Source organism: Gobius niger (assembly GCF_951799975.1).
Source record: "Gobius niger genome assembly, chromosome: 18".
Taxonomy (NCBI): Eukaryota; Metazoa; Chordata; class Actinopteri; order Gobiiformes; family Gobiidae; genus Gobius; species Gobius niger.
The window spans coordinates 4,822,442-4,845,587 of record NC_136869.1 but is presented as its reverse complement, the minus strand read 5'-3'; positions in this window follow the sequence as shown (position 1 = coordinate 4,845,587).

The window sequence follows — 23,146 nt, the reverse complement described above, 5'->3', positions numbered from 1 at the left end:
TTGACTATGTTTACTTGTCGTCAAAGGAACAGGCCACCGATTTTCCATACTGAGATATGTTCTTACCTGAGCTTAGACGTGTTCCAAATGCTAAGATGTTGTTAGCATTTGGCCTCTCCCAGCATATTCCTATAGCTCCAAACAGGGGTGAAGTTCGAAGCTACCACACTCTTCAACGGGCACGCACAAAGACCAGACAGGTACGCATCAACTCGTCTAAGCTCAGGTAAGCCCATATCAGTACGGAAGAACTGTGTGCCCTCAGTCATGCAAAACGACCAAAGATGTTAGCATTTGGCCTCTCCCAGTATATTCCTATGGCTCCAAACAGAGGTGAAGTTGGAAGCTACCACACTCTTCAAAGACCAGACAGGTACGCATCAACTCGTCTAAGCTCAGGTAAAGAACATATCTCAGTATGGAAAAACGGTGGCCTGTTCCTTTAAGGTCGATATTCCGGGGTCTGGAACATTTGGAATAATCTATAAACAGACGGAGACCATCATGCTGCAGATACGCATCATTTCTGCTTTTTCGTCGTGTATTCAAAGATGACAACAGCAGCAGCTCGGCGGATAATGAACAGTCCGGGGGCCGATGGCAGTCCCCTTTGTTTGTGCTTTGGTGCTGATATTGACTGCTTGGACATTTTGGGAAGTTTCAAAACTTAAAAGCTGTCATAAAAAAACAACATATTCTTGCTTTTTTTTGTTTTGAGCCAACATTTGAGTGATGTCACCCCCGACCCGTAGAAGAAGGGTGAGGACCATATCGTCAGGTCAAAGCATGATCCAGTTTTCCTTCACCTGTTTCTAACTCTGATCATGACAAACACTGGTCATTACTGTGCGAGGAGTGAGCAGGGCCTCTGTCTGAGCTGCATTGAACAAAACAGACTTTTTAGACAATAATAATATAAAACTGCACACACCGATGAACATATGTAAGATGGAACCAAACATGGAATGAGTCTTGAGGTCCCAGAATGGAAAAAGAGAATGGAATGAGTCTGTTTCAGTTCCGAAAGCCCAGGTTTGTACCGGCCACAACCTAAAACACTGTCATCTTCAAACGCTGGTATCAGGCGACGAAGAAGGTTTCCTTGATACTTTTCATCTCTGCTCTGATAGATATTTCAGTGTATATTAGATATTTCAGGGCTGGGATGATCCATTTTTGTCACGATCCAATACGTATCACGATACTCAGGGCCGATCCGATACGTATTGCGATACAGTTAGTAATTTTGATTTGTAATATGTTTACTAGGGCTGGGACAAAATAACGGATTGTATTTGGGTCACAAATACTTTGTGCTGCAATACCAAGTATCGATACTTTTTCAAGCATCGCAATACTTTAAATTCTTGTGTTTTTAGGCGTTTTTATCACACACTCTTTATAAACTTTGGACACATAACAGTTCATTTTACAAATTTGAAGTTACAAATCATAACGACTGTACTTCCGTATTGGATCGGCCTTGAGTGTCGTGATACGTATTGGATCGTGACTCAAATGGATCGTCCCAGCCCTAATGTTTAACATAAAATTCATAAAAAGAAATGTGTCATGTGTCCAAAGTTTATAAACCAAATGTCATTTGACATTTGTTGAAGTGTTGAGATTGAAAAGTGCACAAACATAAAATGTAGCAAAGTGTTGTTACTGGAAAACAAAGGAGTGTGTGATTAAAAGGCCTAAAAACACAAGTATTGAAAGTATGGCAAAACCTGAAAAAGTATTGATAGCACAAAGTATTGCGATCTAAATACAATCCGATATTTTGTCCCAGCCCTAATAACTATCAAATGTTTATGCTTCAGTTTATATGCAAAGAAGCAACCCTCAGTTGTGTTTACTCCCATTGATTCCCATATATTCTTGTTCATTCCCATGGAAAATTGCCCACGTTGAAAATTCCCAGGATTTTGCAACCCTAGTACTGCAGTCTGGGTTTTGCCATCTTTATCTCTGCTTCATGTGTATTTGCCATTATGACGCATAACCCTTTTTAAGATAGTTTCTTTGTCCTTTGTGCATCTTATTCTGTAACGCACCAAACGATTTCTCCCACCATTTCTCTAATTCACTTTTCACACTCTTTTGACCTTGATATAACTTACAAAACATCAGTCTTAAGAGTTGAATCAACATAATTCCATCCGTCTGAATTAAACTAATATTCCCGTCAAGGTGAACTGTTTTTACCAAAGCCGAGGAAATCATTTATAAAACTCCAAGCGTGGGGCCGTTCCCTGATTTTATTTGCGCCCGGGGAGTGAAGCGCGGTGTTGTATTACCCACGATGCATCAGTTTGCGCGCCGTGGCCTTTTAATCAACGCCGCAGTGTCCGGACTGACAGTTGATAGATGGTTTATCCTCTTCCGTGCTTGAGCCGCTCCATTATAAGCGATCACTTTGGGGCCGCCGTGATGGTCCAAATGCATTTACTCTTTACGGCGGAGACAGGCTCTGCGGGAAACGCGGTTAACTTAGCACATAAACTGAAGGGCAAACGTCCAAGGCCGCTGTTTGCATGGAACAAGCGGGGAACGGGGGATAACACGGGGGTTCAGACGGAGAGGCGACATGTCGACGCTTCGGGAGGGTCCTCTATAAATAACGGTTGTCCTGTAGAGGTCACGTGATGCATCCAAGTGTCGCACATCAGGGGAGGTGAAAGCAGCGCGTTTCGCAAACTGTGGTATATGTCCAGTTGGGATCCTTCTGGTGGTATAGATGGAGCAACATCCGGGAATGTTTGCCAAGTCCCCACTCCCTTTGTGGGAAAACAGCTCCTTTCATAGGGTGGTTCAGAGGTCATGACTGCGATATTCACCGACATCAACCATACATTTTTAAAGTACAGCGAAGTTTGAAACGGCAAAATGGTGAACTATTGTCGCAGACGGAGAAAATCATTTGCAGTATTACACTTAAAGCAGTACTAAGTAACTTGTAAATCCTTTTCGTAGCCCCCTGGTGGTGATACAAGTGTTAATGGGATGATTTCATCTTTCATCTCCCCCTGGTGTCTCTGGCCAGAAAACCACAATTGCAGCTTTCCTGCCTACGAGTCGGAGTCACCAATACACACTAATGTAATCACGAAGAAGAAGCTAACAGGCTACCGGACAAAGCTAACTTCGGGCTAGCGCCACTTTAGCAGTGTTTACAGCCAAGTTTGGGTGAAAGAAATAAAATCTCCATTGTATAGTTGGATGTACAATATCCCTCTGTCCCTTTGTCTTTTCTGTCAGTGTAGCGTTTACTCTCATGGACAATTAATGAGTAAAAAAGGCAACATGCTACGACACCTGGCACTTATGGCCTCTAGGGGAATGAGTTACTTAGTTCTGCTTTAACTAAAGTTGTGCAAAATCAGACAGAACAGATTTTTTTGAAGAAAGGAGACGATTATTTCATACACAGGTTTTGCACCATCAAAGTAGCTATTTTTTGTAGACATGACAACAAAAAAAGCTGACTTTCTACGTAGGTCTTTCTTATTATTCACATGATTGCTCGGAGCTAGTAGCATTAGCTTTCTCCGATGGGAATGCTCTGTGCATCATCAAGGCTCCGAACACATTCCCAGCACAGATCCAGCTACTAAAATGAGCTCTTTTGTCACTGCTTTTAATCTTGGATGTTTAGGTGAAATAAATACTGTTGCACGTCTTTGTAATTGAAACATACAGCTTGGTACAATGGCATTTCTTACCTTTTTTCTGCAAACTGCATTTGTAGTTTCTGTGTTCCACATAGTTTTACTGGATACTTTTGTACATCTTGTGTTTTTGTTGAGGTTCCGTGGATTTTTTACTGCAGAGTCATTACTGGCCTTGAAGGACTCAGCTTTTTAAAAGTCCACAAAGAGCTAGCTTATGAGCTAAAGACGTTTAACTACTACAAGTTTCTTCTCATGCAACACTGAAGAGGCACCGAGAGCCCCCACACACCTGCAGCACAGTGGAGGCGTCACAAGAGGCGCTACAGGAAACAAAAAAGGGAGAAACGAGACGGTGGTGAAAGACTTGTGGGGCGGAGGGAGCTGTGCAGGAGGAAGGAGGAGGTGAAGGAGCTGACGAGTGTGGGACATCAAACTTTGAGCAAAAAAAGCACTTACTCATTAGACATGTTCTTACCTGAGCTTAGACGAGTTGATACGTACCTGTCTGATCTTTGTGCCCGTGGAAGAGCTTGGTCGCTTCTTACTTCACCCTGTTTGGAGCTATAGGAACATATTGGGAAAGGTCAAATGCTAACAACATGTTTGGTCGTTTTGCGTGACTGAGGGTACACACAAAGACCAGACAGGTACACATCAACTCGTCTAAGCTCAGGTAAATATCTCAGTATGTAAAAAACAGTGGTCTTTTCCTTTAAAAGACAGTAAAGAATGTAGCTCCAATTCACAACACGATGAAGCTATTTCTCCGTGACTGTTTACATCTGCAGCTCCTTTGCGCTCATATGTCAATCTGGAGGAAGCTCTTTATTGGTTGGACGCACCGCAGATTTCTCCAAAAGTTCAGATTTCCCAACTTCAGCTACTAACGTGCAGATCTCTAAAGATATGTGCGCCATAGACTTTACATGTAAACCAGATGGCCGTGACATTATATGAGATTGATTTATTAGATTGTTTGGTCTGTGGGACGCATCCCATCAGTTGCTTTTGATCCTAAACCTTACCGAGTTTTAAGCACGTCGAGTTTGATTGAATTGGGTCAGCGTCCGTCTTTACAAATTGGTTGGAGTGCTGAAGAAGTCCGACAAAGTTACTGAGAAAAAGACAGACAAAAGTCCCAAACAAAGCCTGTCCAACGTCACTGAAGCTATTATTCATATTCGCTTCATTTGCAGTATTTTCTGAGTAAACTCCTTGAGGCATACGGGTCCGGTCTGTTCTGATCACCCGCGGAGTCCGATCCTTGCATCTCAGCGCGGGCTCTTCCACAGTGAAAGCCAATGGAGGCATCTGCTTCTACCGGCGGCAATTAAAGTACAGTTAGAGACAAACAAAACAAGTGCTAATGAGTCCACACGCGCCGAAAAAAACTCCCCGGGCTTTGATCAGTTCAGACGGATGCAAAATCACTTCTGCATACCAGCGTTTGTGCTGTATGTGACAATTAAACAGCTGCGTATGGAAACTGCTAAAGCCGCCGCGTAGGGGACTCTGACTGCGAAAGGACGGTGCATTTGGAGGGAAACGTTGAAAGAAATTTACCGGATTTTCAGCATTTTTACAAAATATTTGATTTGTGTTGTATTTGTCCAAATCAGAGATCTCCAACCAGTCGCCAAAAGCTTTCTACATTTCTACACGCGCTTGACAAGTCGCACTTTAGAGGCATTTTCTGTTTGTTTTGAACAAATTTAATATAATATGCAAACATTTTCGTAACTTAAAGGTACACTGCGTAACATTTGGGACTACAGCGTTGGCGGCAAAACAAAACATGCTCCTGATGACCAGCTCAACACAGAAAATGTTATTACTGCAGCGGGTTATAAAAGAATGGATTTGGATGAGAAACTAGCCTGTTTAAATCTCAAATTTTGCTGACTTTTGTCACATCGCCATGGAGACGAGCTGGAGACGTACCCACCCCCGGTAAAGTTTACAGTCATATCTTAGGAGAGGTGAGACTCTTAAATGTCTGTTTGTACAATTATGAGGTATTTTTCAATGATAAAAATATCTGTCATAAAATAAATGCTTGTATTTTAATTTTATTTATTCCGTAAAATTCTACGCGGTGTGGCTTTAAGTAAAAAAAACAGACAAATTCAATTCATTTTTTCCTTTATATGGTGAACAGTTCTTTTATTGCAAGTGAGATTTTCGCTTGATCCATTGGCATTAACATGTGTATCTAATCTTAGATGAGCTTAAACCGACTTAAATTCAACACAAAGAGCCTTTATTTAAGTAATTTTAAAGGCACACAGCGCAACATTTTGGACTATACTGTTGCCAGCAATACAAAACATGCTCATAGTTACTAGCTAGACCCAGAAAATGCTATTCTTGCAGTGGATAATCAAAGAATGGATTCGAATGAGGACCTAACCTATTTAGATCTCACATTTGGCTGTGTTCAGTCGATATCTCCATGGAGACGAGCTGGAGACGTGCCCACTCTTAGCAAAGTTAGTCAGGTCTGAGGAGAGGTGAGCCGCTCACAGCAAAGACACATGTTTATTTGTTCATATTTTAAACGTATATTTCAACCATAAAAATGTGTTTAATTAAACTAAAATTAAAATAAATGCTTATATTTTATTCTATTTTTTGGGTGAAATGTTGTGCGGTGTGGCTTTAAGTCATTTGTCTCAGTTAATCACTTAACTATAAGCTTCTTGAAAAAAGCGTCAAAATCACGACAAATAAGAGACAAAAATGGGTCAAAAACGCAATAAAAAGAACCCAAAACAGCAACAAAAGAGTGACCAAAAAAAAGAGATGAAAAGTGGACAAAATTTAATGGCAACAACGCAAGGAAAAAGAACCATTTATATCAGTTTTGTAGGTCTTAGCTTTCAAATGAGGCGTTTCACTGGCCTGTAGGCTTGCTTATTGGTTTATTTGGTTGGGACATACGCACTCTCAATCACACTCTCATTCATCCTGGCCTATTGTACATGTTTTTAGCGGTAGGGGACACTGCAGTACCTGGAGGAATCCCACGCAGACACAGGGAGAACAAGTAAACTCCACACAGGAAGGCCCCGTACAGGTGGGAATCGAACTTGGGACCTTCTAGCTGTGAAGCATGAACGCTAACTGCTGTACTAGTGCCCCAGGCTGTAAGTTTCAGCTAATAAGCTTTAGATTTGGGTAAAACTGAACAGAGAAGAGCAAAATGCACTCAATTAAGGCAGGGGAGTAAGAGATGGCATTTTTTCCAGTGTGGGTAATCGGATGCTCAGTTTTAGTCATTTTCTTACTAAAACTGAGAACAAAGCCTCAGTGACGCCCTGTCTGCTCTCTGTCCAGACACTTGGAAGTCTATATCAGCCAAGAGTTCAAAATATTCGTTTAAAAATAACACATTTTGTGCTTTTCTTGCTTCTAACCAATGTTTTGTTTGATTGGTGCATTTCGATAGCAGTTTTTCTCTCTCTTCTTATGTGGACATTATCATCCTTGAAGCTCCACCATGTTGGGAAAGTTGTTGGAAGGTATGGGCATATGGGTGTAGTAAGTATTTCAAAAGAACTATGTCATACGCTGGAAAAAATGTCATTTTATCTCATTAACTGCTTAAAAAGTGCTTGAATTTAGACAATTTATCTCAGAAAATGAGAGATATTAACTTGAAAACACTTGAAATAAAGAAACATAGGCAAGAGGAATCTTTCTCGTTCCATTGGCAATAAAATGAACCAAATCCACTCGAAATTGGCTCAAATTCAAGCACTTTAAGTCATTTCAACGAAGATAAGATGCCATTTTTTCCAGTGTAGAGCTTTATTTCCTTCTTCTTAATTCACACAACAGGCTGCAAACTCTGGTCACCATTAAACATTTCATGCACTTCATTTTGACCAAACACACAAACCGATTACTTGAGGCCTAGAAGTGTTTTTGAGAGCATTTCATTAGCTTTAGCGGATTAAGTCGTGATGAAGAGCAATTAGAATTCTGTTTGTTTTCGCAAAAGCAAGTTACCGTCGAATTAGTGCAAACAAACATGGCAAGTGTTTCTAATCAAAACGATAATGCAGCGTTTTAATTTAATGACCACTTTTTAATTTGATTTGACCTTTATTTAACACTCGAGAGCGTTTCTGTATAATCAATTAGCCTGAGGATTACTTGATTTTTGTCATCTTTTTCCAAAATAATCACCTGAAGTGGAGAGACACTGCAGGCAAAACCAGCACCTGTTTCCAGACTTATACATGACAATATTTAGTTTTCATCCTTTGTTCTTTATTTGTGTAATCGACAGGGCTTGTTTCAATAAGCTTCTGCTTGAATGTCAATAGATCCCTGTCTGGTCAGCTCTCGGGTCGAAACTGTGCCGGGCAGGGCCTGGTTAGTGCCTGGATGGGAAGCAGACAGTTGTTCGGAGAGTCCTTTGGCACAGATGTGTGCAGCCGCTCCTGTCAGTCTGCCTCTAGTGCAGCTGTGGCTATGTAGCTTACCACCACAAAGTCTGGGCTGAAAAAAGAATTCTCAAGTAGCAGGAAGTAAAGCTGTTTTTTTTTTAATGCCACGAACACAGAATCTGTCTGACACACCAGTAAACATAGCTGTGTAAATTTCCTAGACATTTTGATAAGGTATAATGCCAGTTTGAATTAAAGGGATTAGATTGTAAGGATTGTAAGGAAATCTGAACAAGCTTCTGACTCATGCTCTGCTTACACGCTACAGAACATGAAGACCATGTCAGTGACAGCCGGGTTTTAAAGAAACAGGCCACATCCTTTACATCCTGAGATTTGTTCTTACCTGAGCTTAGACGAGTTGATGCGTACCTGTCTGGTCTTTGTGAGTGCCGTCAGTCATGCAAAAAGACCAAAGATATTGTTAGCATTTGGCCTCTCCCAATGTATTCCTATAGCTCCAAAAGGGGGTGAACTTGGAAGCTACCACGCTCTTCCACAGGCACGCACAAACCCCAGACAGGTACGTATCAACTTGTCTAAGCTCAGGTAAGAACATATCACAGTGTGGAAGAACTGTGTGCCCTCAGCCACACAAAAACACCAAAGATGTTGTTAGCATTTGGCCTCTCCCAGCATATTCCTATAGCTCCAAACGGGATGAAATCAGAAGCGACCAAGCACTTCCACGGGCACCAAGACCAGACAGGTACGCATCAACTCTTCTAAGCTCCGGTAAGAACATATCTGAGTATGTAAAACCGGTGGCCTGTTCCTTTAACATTCTTTAATTCCGTCCTGTCCCTTTAATACAGTATATTGCTCTAAATGCTATAATGATCTAATGACTTGAAGCTTTTCAATGCCCCGCGGAAACCCTGGCTCTCCCTTGAGAAGAACTCCCTTTAGAATTATACGCTTCTAACCGCGCCTTGAGTAATACCGAGATATTTAGGTGTAAAGTTTCGAACAAATGGACATGGGTAACATGTTTTTGCTCGTAAAAACATAAAAAATTCACCTCAATCTGCAAGACCTTGATATAGTGTATAGAATGAGTCCAAAAGCATAACTCCGATAGAACCCAGTAACTCTAAGGGGTTGTTCTGTCAAGTAAAGAACGCTACGCGAACAAGCCTCCCTTGGCGTTCACCTGCAGTGTCTCGCCATCATCTCCGGTTGTCTCATCCGTGCAGCATAAGTTCCCCTGCATCTCCTCCCGCTCCTGAAAACAGCAGCGTCAACACTCGCCCCCTCCGCTCCTCCATACCGCGAGCCTCCTCTTATCACTCGAGATGTTCTTATGTGATTCCATCTGTATTATGGCTTTTGCAGTTTGCCTCTCTCTGAGCCGTGGCACCGCGAACCTTATCTGTAAATGTAAAACCACTCTCCAATCTCGGCGCACGCTGTCACTCCCCGCGTCTGCTCTGCATAAGGCTCTTTTTAGGTCATCATTGTCAAATTTCTAATAGATCTAAGCATTTTTTGGAGTTTTTTTTTTTTCCTTAGGAGGCTTCAGAGCGTAACCCCCCCCTCATCCTTGGTTTGGGTTTGCTGTCAAAAACAAGTCATCTAAGTTGGGGGATTTCTTTTTTTTATCAGCTCCCCACTCAGCAGTGCTTCAGATAAGTCCCTTCGCCATGCTCTTATCACTCAGGGTGCCGTGATGTGGTCACAGCAAACGCAGCGCAAAAAGAAGATGAATCCGCTGTCAGACGGGGAGAGGGGGGGAGGGGGGGGGCGAGCGCGAAGAGGGGCTGACTGAATTTAAAATCACCTCCGAAATGTAAGCTTCTCCAGGCCTGAGACCAGCACTAAAGTTGCCAGAGGACATGTTTTAAAGTTTTACCAGCGTCGCAGAGTGGATGTGTTCGGTTGTAAAGGCGAACACAGCCCAAAACATCAGCCCGAAACATGGACTGTTCAAGCCAATCTTCTGACCAATATCGAGGATCTAAGTGTCTGCACGTCTGTGGGCTCCGAGCTGTGGTTCTTGGGATTTAGTGCCAACAATCTAGACCATTTTTCATGATATTTGTAGCACCACAGCGTATTCTATGTTATATCTATGGACACATGCTATGGCTCGTGAAAGGTGAGACTCTAAGCTCTCCGTAGGTGAAAACAGTTTAATTGTACGTGCCTTGGTTCCTGAGAAATCTAAGCTAAGCAGAGGCTAGAGATAATGCGTCTTTCATCTCCTCCGCTCTCCTTTACAGGCACTAACGTTATGGGAAGAGGCAAATGCCTAAATATCTCAGTTTCACCGACGACATTGTTGACACGTTTTGAAACACGGCGTGTTATCAATCGCTTTTGTTCATTATCGCGTGTGCATTTAAACAGCCTGGTTCTCAGATTGAAGAATCTAACAGGATGTTTCTCAGTCGTCCTTGGACCGATTTTAACCATTTAAAACCCAGAGAAATGTTAAAATCTCAACCGTTTTGATCTGTACATGGGAAGCCGTCGTACGTGCTCCAGAGAGCGAGAGAGAAATGTCGGCTCTACAGCTTCGCTGGGTAACACCACGGACAAAAATAAAGAAAGAAAAGAAACACAATAATATATATAAAATGTCTAGATGTGACTTTTCACAAGTTTTTGATCATCTATTTCAGCTCTGTTCATCACAGAGCTACCCAAATCACACACAAGGTGTATTAGAGGGTCTAGTTTTGTAATTAGAAAAACAACGTAAAGAGTTTTTACGTTTTTGGCACTCAATGTGTAAAAGGACTATACAGAGTTTAAAAAAATGTTTAAATTATGTATTTTTCTCCCCCTTCCTGGTTCCAGCCATGTCCTAATGTGTAGAATGAGCTCAGACCTGTTCACCACAACACTGTCACTCAAAACGTTGTTACTTCAGGTCCGAATTGCCGTCATGCGCAAACTTGTTCTAACGTTGGAATGAATGATGAGAATTGTTCGTTGTCATAAGCAACATGTATTGTTGGCCGCAATTGCGCATGCCCTTACCCTGTGGCATTATGGGGAAAAGGTATGAAAAGTGAATGTTACCACGTGTTACGACATGACGGATTAGGAGCAAATTACGGCACAATAATGTAAACCAGTGGTTCTCAACTTGTATCATGACAAGTTGCTACCCAAAACAATTCAATTCAAATTCAATTTTTCATTGGAGAGTTCAGTCAATTTTTGATTACTAAATCTGTCCAAAACAGCTGTGCCCAGAGTGTGGCCCAATGTGGTTTCACATCACCAGAGATTGTACATTCTATGGCAATTTCTTTTTTTTTTTTAATCCCTCAGATAAAGCCTTCAAAATATTCCTGAGTACCACACGAGAAAGGTTGTAGGTGCTACCAAAGTGGAGATGAGATTTCGAGAAAACAGGACCTAAAGTTTCATAACGTCTGCACATGCGCCTGTATATCGCTGCCTTTATTTGTCGCTGCTGATTCCCTGAAAGGAAATGTCCATATTTGGATTACAGAGTCATCTCGATCGCCTTGCATACAACACATGGATACCAAACATGTCAATACCGTGATGTTGTAGCGATAAAGGGTGAGTTTCTTTTTTTTTTTTTTACTCTGACATTAAAACTTATATGAAGAAAGAAAACCATTGACCACTGTGTGAAGTAGCTTTGATACTATTACCCCAAACTCCACCCAATGCCGCTTCCAGTGCATTTTGTAAAGTACTCATTCAGAGTTATTTGCGGAAATATATCTCCGAGAATATTACTGCCCACCAATCTTCCCTCCCAGTCCACCACTCCACTGTGGTACTAGTGCCTAAATCATGTTTCCGGCCCGAATTTGAATGTAAATGGCTCCTGCTCCCGCCTGCACCACGGCTGGCGGGCTTCGGCGTGAGCTGCTGCCTCGGAGACGGCGCACAGCCATCCATCTGTGTAATAATGTTTGGATATCATTTCACACAAAGGAGCAGGACACTTAAGAGCACTTTCACAAGGTCAGACCGGAGAATGGGACGCTCCTGTCTTCAGAAAGACAAAGAGGGACGAGAAACCCGGCATGGTTCCGTCGAAGAATGTTGATGAATAACTAAGACTGAATTAGTTTATGGTTTATTGTTGAGGACGTGTCAAGCAAATATCTCCTGCGTCATAGCAAGAAGGTCCTGGGTTTGATTTTCAGGCGGTGTTGGGGCCATTCTTGAGTTTGCATCTGAGTTTTTGATGCTCACAAGATTGCATGAAAACCCATTTATGCTACTAGCAGGATAGCTGTTTGCTGTTTGCAGACCCTATTTCTGTTTGGTATTTTGTAATGTTCTTCTTTTATTTTCTTGTTGTTTTAAATACATCCCAGTTTTGATTCTGCCAATGCATCTGACTTATATAAGGAGACAGTTCAGAGTTAGTGGTCGTAGGGAGTGACAGTAGTTATAGTTGTAGTGACCTCCACATGCTGCACTACAAACTCTCATCTGTTGTTTTCCAGATGCGTCGCTCGGTGTACCAGCCGAGGTTGCGTTCACAACACTCTCGATCAGGGGTCTCCAACCTTTTTTCCTGACAAGCTACTTTAACACCACAAGAACGTTGGAGAGCTGCTTAAGCTTCAAAGACACTTGTGTAAATGCGACTTATGCGGAGTTCACCCATGAGAATTATAAGCCAAGATGGCATATCAAAGGAAATTACCTGAATTTACTCATCATGCATTACAATATTGACCCAACGATTCTTAGATCGTGTTCAGCATTTTCAGAACAAACTGAAAATGCGACTAAAATATGAGTCATCAAGCACTTGAAGAGATGTAGAAAGTGTTTGTGTTTGTTTGGATTCACAAGTGTGCGATGCTGTTGTTGAATATTTGAAAGATTTGCCTCTTCATCTGCACCTGAAGCGAGACTTTTTTGGTGCATTAATCTTCTCCTGTTGGATTCACAAACCTGCCACATTGGGGACACAGTGGCAGAGTGGTTAGCGCTCGTGCTTCACAGCTAGACCTCTGACATTGAGGTCTAATTGTCAGAGTGGTGACACTTAACTTTTGTGCAAGGTCCTGCCATTCCAACATACAAGATAAGTATTTTCATAAATAATATGTGGGCCTACTAGTGCTAAACCTAACCTTACCTTAGCCCTGACCTTAAGGATAGTGGAGTTCACAAACTGAACAGGCTACGCTCCAAACTATTGTCGGAATAGAGGTATCATCAGGATGTCGCAACGGAGGTTTGTCGGAATGACGGGTCGACCCCGTTCGCATGTTTTCCCCGTGTCTGTGTGTCCTCCTGGTACTCCCCAACCACTAAAACATGTACAATATGTGGATCCTCCTGCCAGGTGATACTGACGACCTAGCCTGGCTCCCCTGTGCACTGCGGTCGCCCACTGCTCCTTACGGGTCGCCACAACGGCATCGAACGATGGGTCAAATGCAGAGGACAAAGTTCTCTACGGGGACAATAAAGTACAACTTAACTTTAACATACATTCTTTCATCTGACCAACATCGAGCACATTATTCTGAATATTGTCTCCACTTTAGGACGCCTTTAGGAGACAGACATGTCACCTCAGATCATATGTTCTGAGAGAGAAGAAAACTCTGGCAGTTTTTGTTTCATGTGGATAAGTCCGGCCATTACAGAGATACAGTATACCGCTAAACCTAGAAAGGAGGAACAATGGTACAGCTGAACTTCAAATGCAAGCAGTACAATTATAAGTGGAAACAGTGGTGTTTGTCCAAGTAGCAGCACGGCTGTCCAAGTAGCAGTGGCAGAAGTAGTTGTGGAAAGTAACAGTCCTAGAAAAACATGTCGACTATGACTTAAATTTACCTGAGCAGAGCAGCTGCAATCCATTTCACTTTAACAAGGGGCAAACACCCGAGCGAGCGTCCTTAACATCGCCGTACAATATGTTTGGACGACACGAGGGCAGGAGGCAAAACCGTCTGTTATAAATTTAGCCCGAGTCTTGGCCCCCCCTTCTGACCGCGGCCAGGTCCCGGGCGACGGAGAGGGAGGGTCATCGCGTGGACCAGACAAGTGTGAAAGATTTAGTGCGCGGCGTTTAGAGCCATGATGGTTCCCCTCTGTCAGCAGGTACAGCCACTCACGCCCTTCGCTCGTCCTTGACAGGAGGGAGAAACCACAGGGGGGGGTCCGGTCCCCTCCCCATCCCTCCTCCGAAAGACCCGGAGTTAATGACTGCTATTGTGCAAATCTGGATGAATATTATTAAGAGGAATTTTTGGATTTGACCTTTTTTTGGTCTGAATGTGTGAAGCTGCTGCATGTTGGTTCCAACAGTGGTGGATACAACCATCCTAAATGTCAAGGGCATTCGCATAATTATTATTATATTACACAAGGTAATAAAGAACACTACCTGAAGTGGACATACACTACCCGACGAAAACAAAAAGTCGCCACTTGGATTTAACTGTTCTGACCTGGGGCTGGTGCAGGTCAAGGTAAAAGTGGATTTGTCTCATTTCAAGTAGGATTCTTGCTTGTTAGCATTAGATTTTTTTTAAACCGACGAAACCTGAACATCCTGTATGACCAGGTTATTCCATCCATGGATTTCTTCTTCCCTGATGGCACGGGTATATTCCGAGATGATGGTGTCCGGATTCATCAGGCTCACATTGTGAAAATTGGGAAGCACGAGACATAATTTTCAAACATGGATCGTCTTCCACAGAGTAAAGATCTTAACCCCATTGAGAGTCTTTGGAATGTGCTGGAGAAGACCTTGCGCAGGGCTAACACTCTCCCATCATCAATACAAGATCTCGGTGAAAAATGTTTGAAACGGTGAATCTTTTGACATTGCAGAAACCATCCATCAATCCATTTTCTTCCAGTTTTCCGTTGTTGGGTCGTTGCACCCGCCCCTTATGGCTCCTCCTGCATGTGGTGGGTCCACAGAAGGACGGCCTCAGGGTTCTTCCCGAGCCTGTTGGTCTCTCATAAGGGATTTACCCGTCACCTAGGACCAGTATGCCATGGCAGACCCTACCAGGGGCACGGAGCCCCCAACAACATAGCTCCTAGGATCATTCGGGTGCTCAAACCCCTCCACCAAGCTGAGGGGGCAGAAACTTATTGAAACACAGCGAATGTGAGCTGTAATCAAAGCTAAAGGCGGTTCATCAAAATATTACAGCGTGTGACATTTTTTTGTGTGTGGTGACCCATCACACAGTCTCTTCGATGTAATGCTTTCAGGGAGGAGACTGAGGAATCCACGGGCCAGTTCCAGTCGACTGAAGAACAGTTTCATACACCAGGCCATGATGAAGCTGAACTCCCTCCCTTCCTTGCCCTCCCTGTGCCCCCAAACCCTCACTCCCCCCACCTTCCACAATCAAGAATGCGAGAAATACATCTTCAAATCATTCACAAATGGTTAGGCAGTGTATCCGTGCATAATGGAGGTTTAAAAACATTATATTAAGTTATAAAATCCAGCAGAATCCAATAAAACTCCACGAATAGAGTTTAATGGCACAACAGATTGACGATGGAACATTATAACAGGTTTAAAAGCTTTCTAAAAAGTAAATTTTCCATAATGTTCCCCATCAAGAACCTTAGCATGCCTGTTGCTTATTCATCTTCTATTGTTGCACACCCGTCTTCATTCTAAATAAATACTGTTTGTATACTTTAATTCATTCTCCCCAAGGCAGTAACTTCAGATAAACACAGACTTGACAGACTTTTTGCTGCACAACATTCGACAAAATGTATAGCACTGCAATGTAGCTTCTGAACATGATATCAGTCTTAAACCCATTACCGCCTTTGTCCTGCCGCGGCTTAAGTCTATTCTTTTCCTCATTACTCGTTTCGCACTCCCCTCTTCCCCATTGTACGAGATTGTATTATATAGCTTCATTTTCCTTAAGAGCAGCGGATGTTACACTTCAGTGCCATTCTCGGGCCGTTTTAATCCCGCTGACGGATTTCAGTAAACTATAAAATTAAATATGGTCCCCCCTGTGTGGATTGGATTAAAATACTCCCATTACAGCCGCCGCAGATGAATAAGAGAAAAGGGAGGTGAGATGAACTTTTAAATGATGATATGAATCCTCTGCCGCTGTAGCCTCAGTAATTAGATCATTAGTGTTAAAGGAATGCGTTGCAAATTCAGCCCACGGGCCGAAATAATACTGCGGATCTGCACCTCCAACTGATTTTGATCTATCTTTATTTCGGCCTGCGTTTTATGACCTGATCCGCTGTGAGACGTTGTGTTTTCGTGACCGTGAGTTCTCGTGATTGCAATTTCAGGATTAGACATGTCCAAAAAATACAAAATAAATCGTCTTCATCAGCAGCATTTATCAAAGCACCGGGGCAGGCGCTGGAGTCACGGGACAGTTTGGCAGGGCCCTGTTTGGTGAAGATTAAGGCCTTTCAGGTGCAGAGACATGGGGAGAGTTAGAGGGACGTGAAGGAAGATGGATCGAGGGGGGAGTTTCATCCATCAAGCCCTGTTTACATCAGCTTAAAACAGGCCAGCCGTGCCAGAGCCGCCCGTCCTCACCGCGCCACTTAAAGGGACAGTCTGGGGAAATAAGGGTATAGGTGAGGAGGAGAGAATTTACTTTGGTAAGGGAGGTGGATTATCTAAACCAGCCATTCCCAAAGTCCAGGACATCATGGAACTCTTTATCGATCCGGAAATCTTTCAGGGGGCCTATTTTTTGGTTGAAATAGGATAATTAGACAAGCCTCATTGATGCATAAGTAGCACTTTGTCGCTTTTGTTTCATAAAAGTACCTCATCGTGTGAAAAGATCGGAGACTTGTCTTTCAGGTCATGTGTGTGCTCTGATACAGAAGTGTGTTTGGTTAAAACATATGATGCGATTAATAGCTGTAATCTAAAGTTACATAAAAAAGCAAAAGTTGTACATTTTTGCTAATAAATGTATTTCTTTCTTCTTTGGGAGCTGATTTAAACAAACGTTCACTAAATAGCTCGAGTGATAACTGACCAATTGGACGTTAGTATTGTAGTCTTCAACCCTATCCGCAGAGGAACCTCTATCCAACAGGGACTCGACAGCATGAACTGAAGCTCCAGCAAGGACTGGACGTTCTTAAACGTTCTTTAGCCCTGGGTCTATCTTCAGCCTGTCCGTCCATGGGAGTAGATCTCTCCCTCTGTGGTTCTGTGGTTTCTCTTTTCTCCCACTGGTTTTTTGAGTTTGTCCTTGGAGTGTTGGAGAGTCTAAGAACTGGGAACACCCCTGAGACTTAGACATTTGTGTTATTGTTTGCTTAGACATTGCATTATTTTGTTTTTGTTATGTTTGGTGCAGTCCTGGGATGCGATCCTGTTGTGATATTGGGAAACGACTGACGATTGAAAGGGGGGTGTAAATAGGCTTTTGACCTTGTTACAATGTTTTCTCATCAAAACCACACATGAAGCTGTGTTTTGAGCCACCAGCGCATCTTTGAGTAATCTATTTTTCATGTTATTGCGGCTTGTGGGTTTGATTCCAAACTTAATGGGGCCTTTCTGTGTGGAGGATGTTCTCCCATGTCTGCATTGGTCGCCTCCATGGCTTTCATTTAGTGGTCAGGGAAGACAAACCTCCCTGAGATTCCCTAATGTCAGTGGGACTTTCCTGGTTAAATAAAGAATATTACCTATCAGCACATGCAAACTTAGAAAGGTTCACGATTTCACGAAATTGAACCAGGACCCTTTTGACAAACAATGTTCCATCTAATTTTGCAATATGAAACCTTTAAATCTACATGTTTTCGGTTGACGGAGAAGCGGACACACCTGGAGAAAACCCATCTATCCAAGACGTGAAGGACATGCAAAGCCCACACACAAAAGGCTCCACGTAGAACGAACAACTGCACAAAAGACCTTCAGAGCCGTGGCATTCATCAAAGACAAAACCACGTGCCCCATCCCAGATTAATAGCACCAACTCTCTTCCTTTAAAATGTAATCCACTGGTTTGACCTACGCCTCCACTGGTCCCGCACTGGTTTCCATCACGGCCGCGGCCCATCCATCCCGCCCCGACAGCCCTGACGTATGGTGCCATTTGCGCTCGTCCACTTATCACGGCCCGATTTTGTTGAATTCAGCGCATTGCGGCTCCGTTACAGCCCCTCCGCGTTGTAACCTGTCATCCGGCGTGACGTTTCGCGCGGCACATCGCTCATGCCGCCGCGCCCGCCCTCGTAAACATGTCACAAAGTAATGGGCCTGTGTCTATTTAGCTTCCAACGAGGCCCAGATGAGACGTTAGCTCGCTCGCTCCCTCCCTCCCTCCCGCCATCTTGATTTCCAAACCATTAGCGGCACTCTTCGCCCGAGCCAGTGATTTGCAAAGTTTTTTTTTTGGTCGGAAGTGAACTAAGGATAAAGCGAAGACCCGAAAAGAGGTGGAAAAGAAAATAGGATTAGGTCAAGGCTGAACCAGCTAAAGGTGAGACTCAGCAGGTGATATCGAGAAGAAAACAAAAAAAAGATGCCTTTTACGATTGCATTTTTAAGTTCATGTTTGCGAGTATCATTGGAAATCAAAAGATGAATTTAACTTTGGACCTTAAACCAACTTTTTTCGTTAGATAACCATCTCCTAAGCCTCATAAAAATTCCCTTTGAGGACGGTTTACAGCGTTTTCTTATTTTCTATAATGAGCATTTCTCCTTGTGATTTAGGCCCGTATCTCTAATGCAGTTTGAAGTGCTGGTATTTGAGGAAAAAAAAAAAAAAAAAATCCATTGGCCAGATTCACACATGGCTGGCATCTCCGGCTCGCATCTGTCAAATCAATTGGAGAGTCTAAACATCTCGGCTAATGTTTTCTGAGAGCTAACAATGAGTGAACAAGCAGGACAGTTTATCGCGTTCAGTCAGAGAGAGAGAGAAAGAGGAGACGGCTTTCGTTTGTGTTTAAAGATCTTTCTTGATGTATCAAGCAGAAACATTAAATCACATCAAAATCAATGCTCGGTCTTGGTTAAAATACTCTATCAATGTGTTGGAAGAACATTTGAAGTCACTGCACAAAAAGCAGAAGCTTCCTGAGAGAAAAGTTGCTGTTACAAGTAAAATCTCTTGAGTTGTGGTCGTAGACTGTAAAAAATAATAAAACTCCTGCTCACTCCTCCACATTTACTACAATGACTACGTTCAAGCATAGATATATATATATATAAAGGCTAGATGTCTCATACGCGCTACTGGCCAATGGAGGGTGACGTCCGAACATGGGGGCCATCTTGCCACAGGGAGCTCACTCACTCACAACAGTGTGTTTATGGTGCATGTACTTTGAAATAACTATAACTTGCTCAATTTTGTACACATTTTCAAACAGTTTGGTTTGTTATAAACCTCAGAGATGTAGGTATGACACTGCAAAAATATGAATAAAAAAATAAAATCTTTATTTCAACATGTTCCAGCATTCAGAATTATAGCCACATTAACAATGTTTGCAAGAAACCAAACCGTTTTGGATTTGAACGAGATATGAGGATTTGTGTTCGTGCTGATCACTCACTTGAGCTCGCCAGAAAGCTTCCCTGTGGCAAGATGGCCGCCCGTTATGCCGGAAGTGACTCTGCCTTAAGACATCTAGCCTTTATATATATTTATGCGTTCAAGGGGGAAATCATGGCGGATTTACAGACTCCTCCTCCCTAGCATAAGGGCGGGATCTTCCCTGTAGACTCGGCCTTTGTTCGGTTGTAGCCGCACAGCTCCAATGCTAACAGTCCGGCCCTCAAGCGTGTAGTCATTTGGATTGGATTGTTTAGAATTGAAGACATTTCTCCTTTCAACCAAGAAGCTCCTTTTAAGGGCCAACCTCACCGGCCTGGAGACTAGTGTAAGACTCAGTCTTCAGATGAATGAAAAGGTTCGATTTCAGCGGAGACAAGTCTCCATGTGCACTCTGCATGGTCTCCACATGGTCTCTGAGAGGTCTCCACGGCCTCAATCAGCTGTGTCACGAATACTATTTGTTGTCCTATTCCCGTGAGACATTTCTGTGACATCTCCATATACGACAGGTATACAGCTGCATGAGACCATGAAGACCTCTCGGAGACCACGCAGAGACTCCACTAAAATATAAGCCTGTTCATTTTAACCAAGACTACCTGGAAACTTGCCTCATCTCCAGGGGACCTATCGGAGACATCTCCATGTGGGATAGGCCCTTTGTACGAACGCAATGAGTCTGGCACTCTCGGCAACTCTCTCCAGTGAGATAGGTAGTGGGATCCGTTTGTTCCATTGCTGTTACCATTTTTATCTGATCAAAGATTAATTCAAACCAACACAAGAACCTTTAAACAGTTTAAGTCATTCATCTAATTTAAGACAGTGTTTTTTCCAGTGCATTGTTTCAGACAGTTTGCCCCAGTGGTATTGAAGGATTGGTGAAATGCTTGCAGAGGGAGAAGAGGTCTAACTTCAAAGTGAAAGACCTTCTCACATTGTCTGGGACAGCGCTGACCGAGCACACAAACAAACTAAAAATAAATTGAACCTTCCTGTGCTTAATGTATAACTCTTGTGGACTCTTTGGCGCAGAACTCCTGTAGAAAAGTGTCAGTACAAGCAGGTTCTGACCAAAGCCGTGGGGTCTCATGCTGAGCGGACGTATGGGAGCCCGAGTGGCCCCTGCCTTCTGTTTAGCACTAAGTACGTACAGACTCCGGCAGATGGGGCCCGCTATATTTAACACCGGAGCCGGGGGAGAGGGAGGGGGGAGCTCTGGCCACTGACAACAAGCTCAAACATGATGTGCATCCAAATGAACTGTGGAAGTTTCTGGAGAATTTCTGTGTGGAAAATGATGATATGTGCACTTATGTGGTGTGGCATTATGTCAAAAAAGGAGCAGGTTTAGGATTTAGTAAGTTTGATACCCACACCTCCCATTAATCCAAGTACATGACTTGATACATCACTACATCAGGTCTATAACCACATTGATTCAATCTTTTCACAAAAACAGCTATAACGTGTTGCGTTAAAAGAAGTAGAGTTACTGTGAATTAGGCATGCACTTACTGCTTCATTACTGTCATCGATTGATTGGTAACTATGTCAAGCAGTTATTGCCTAATTTAGGCCATTTTACATGGATGTAACTCCTTAACCTTTCAGCCTATGGGCATGTTTTTGTAACTTTTTTGTTGCGTTTTTATTGATTTTTTGTCATGTTTTTGTTTTTCTTGACACTTTTTTGTTGCTTTTTTGTTTTTTTGGCATGTTTTTGTTGCTTTTTTGGCATGTTTTTGTTGCTTTTTTGCCATGTTTTTTGCTTTTTTGTCATGTTTTTGTTGCTTTTTTGTCATGTTTTTGTTGCTTTTTTGTCATGTTTTTGTTGCTTTTTTGTCATGTTTTTGTTGTTTTTTTGCCATGTTTTTTGCTTTTTTGTCATGTTTTTGTTGCTTTTTTGTCATGTTTTTTTGACACTTTTTTGTTGCTTTTTTGTTTTTTGTCATGTTTTTGTTTTTTACACTTTTTTGTTGCTTTTTTGTTTTTTTGTCATGTTTTTGTTGCTTTTATGTCATTTTTTTGTTTTTTTGTCATGTTTTTTTTGCTTTCTTGCCATGTTTTTTTTTTTTGCTTTTTTGCCATGTTTTTGTTGCTTTTTGTCATGTTTTTGTTGCTTTTTGTCATGTTTTTGTTGCTTTTTTCCATGTTTTTTTTTTTGCTTTTTGTCAAGTTTTATTTTGCTTTTTTGCCATGTTTTTGTTGCTTCTTGTCATCTTTTTGTTGATTTTTGCCATGTTTTTGTTGATTTTTGCCATGTTTTTGATGCTATTTGAGATGAAAAAAGGCAATGAAAAAGCTGCAAAACATGACAACAACACAACAAAAGTGTGAGGAAGAAATGTGCTGGAAAAGCAAAAAAAAATACCACAAAAAAGCAACAAAAACGTGACAAAAATGCTGTGACGACGTGACAAAAAAGTTACGATCACTTTTGTGGAGCTTAGCTTTCAAATGAGGCATTACACTGTTGCGCTCCAGTCAAGAAGCTTTTAGATTTGGGCAAAGCTGAACTGAACTGAGAGAATGCCCTCGGTTCAGACGGGGGTAGGAGGGTAAGTAAAGTGTGTAGGCATTATTGTCTTCATTTCACTACCTGGGTCACTGCAGCATCAAATATACACTAATATCCAGCTTGTTTTTCTCATATAGAAAGTTCCATAATGCACCTTTAACAGACGGCACATTTCATGTTTATTTGCTCTCACATGATACTGTATTTAATGCAATATCTAACTATTGTTTTTAATTGATTAGGCCCATATTGGAGAATAAGAACTCTCCCAGATCTTTCATAGCCACAGAACCATATAATGCAGCCGACTGCACAGCGTAAAGGCGTTTCGATCTGTTTTGACAGCCGTTAGTTTTTCTCTCTATTCTGGAGGTCAAAAGCACTTGTGGCCACCTGCTTTTTTCCAATCACGGAGTGCCTTTAACATACCTTTATTCGTGTCTATAGGTTTTGAAAGAGAAGGGGATGAAAAGAGTGGTCAGAAAGAGCAGCTTTGTGCCTGAGCTCTTCTCCAAATCTAAAGCATTGACCTCCGGGTGAAGAGCGTAGAAGAGTCTCGGTGCTTTTGAGGAGAGTGGATTACCGTCGCATTTGCTTTACAGAAGTGTGTTATTCCGTTCTATTATTAATTTGTACTGTATCTACCATTTGCTGAGTTGTAAACGGCATCACAATGTCCAGTCCTGTGTGCAGTGACATGATTTTGTACTAATTTTACTACTGAGGACGGCTCGCAGACTGCGGCTAAACTTAAAAAACATATAATAATTCAACATATCTAATGAATAAATTAACCTTGAACGTTGTACTAGTAACAAGTAGACACAATGTGCGTCATTAAAGGTGCATTATGCAACTTTTTATGTGGAAAGAAAGTTGATATATCTGTGTATTTGACCGTGTAGTGACCCAGCAGGTGTACTTCATTACCTCATCACTAGGGGTGGGTCGAGTTGCCAAAATAAT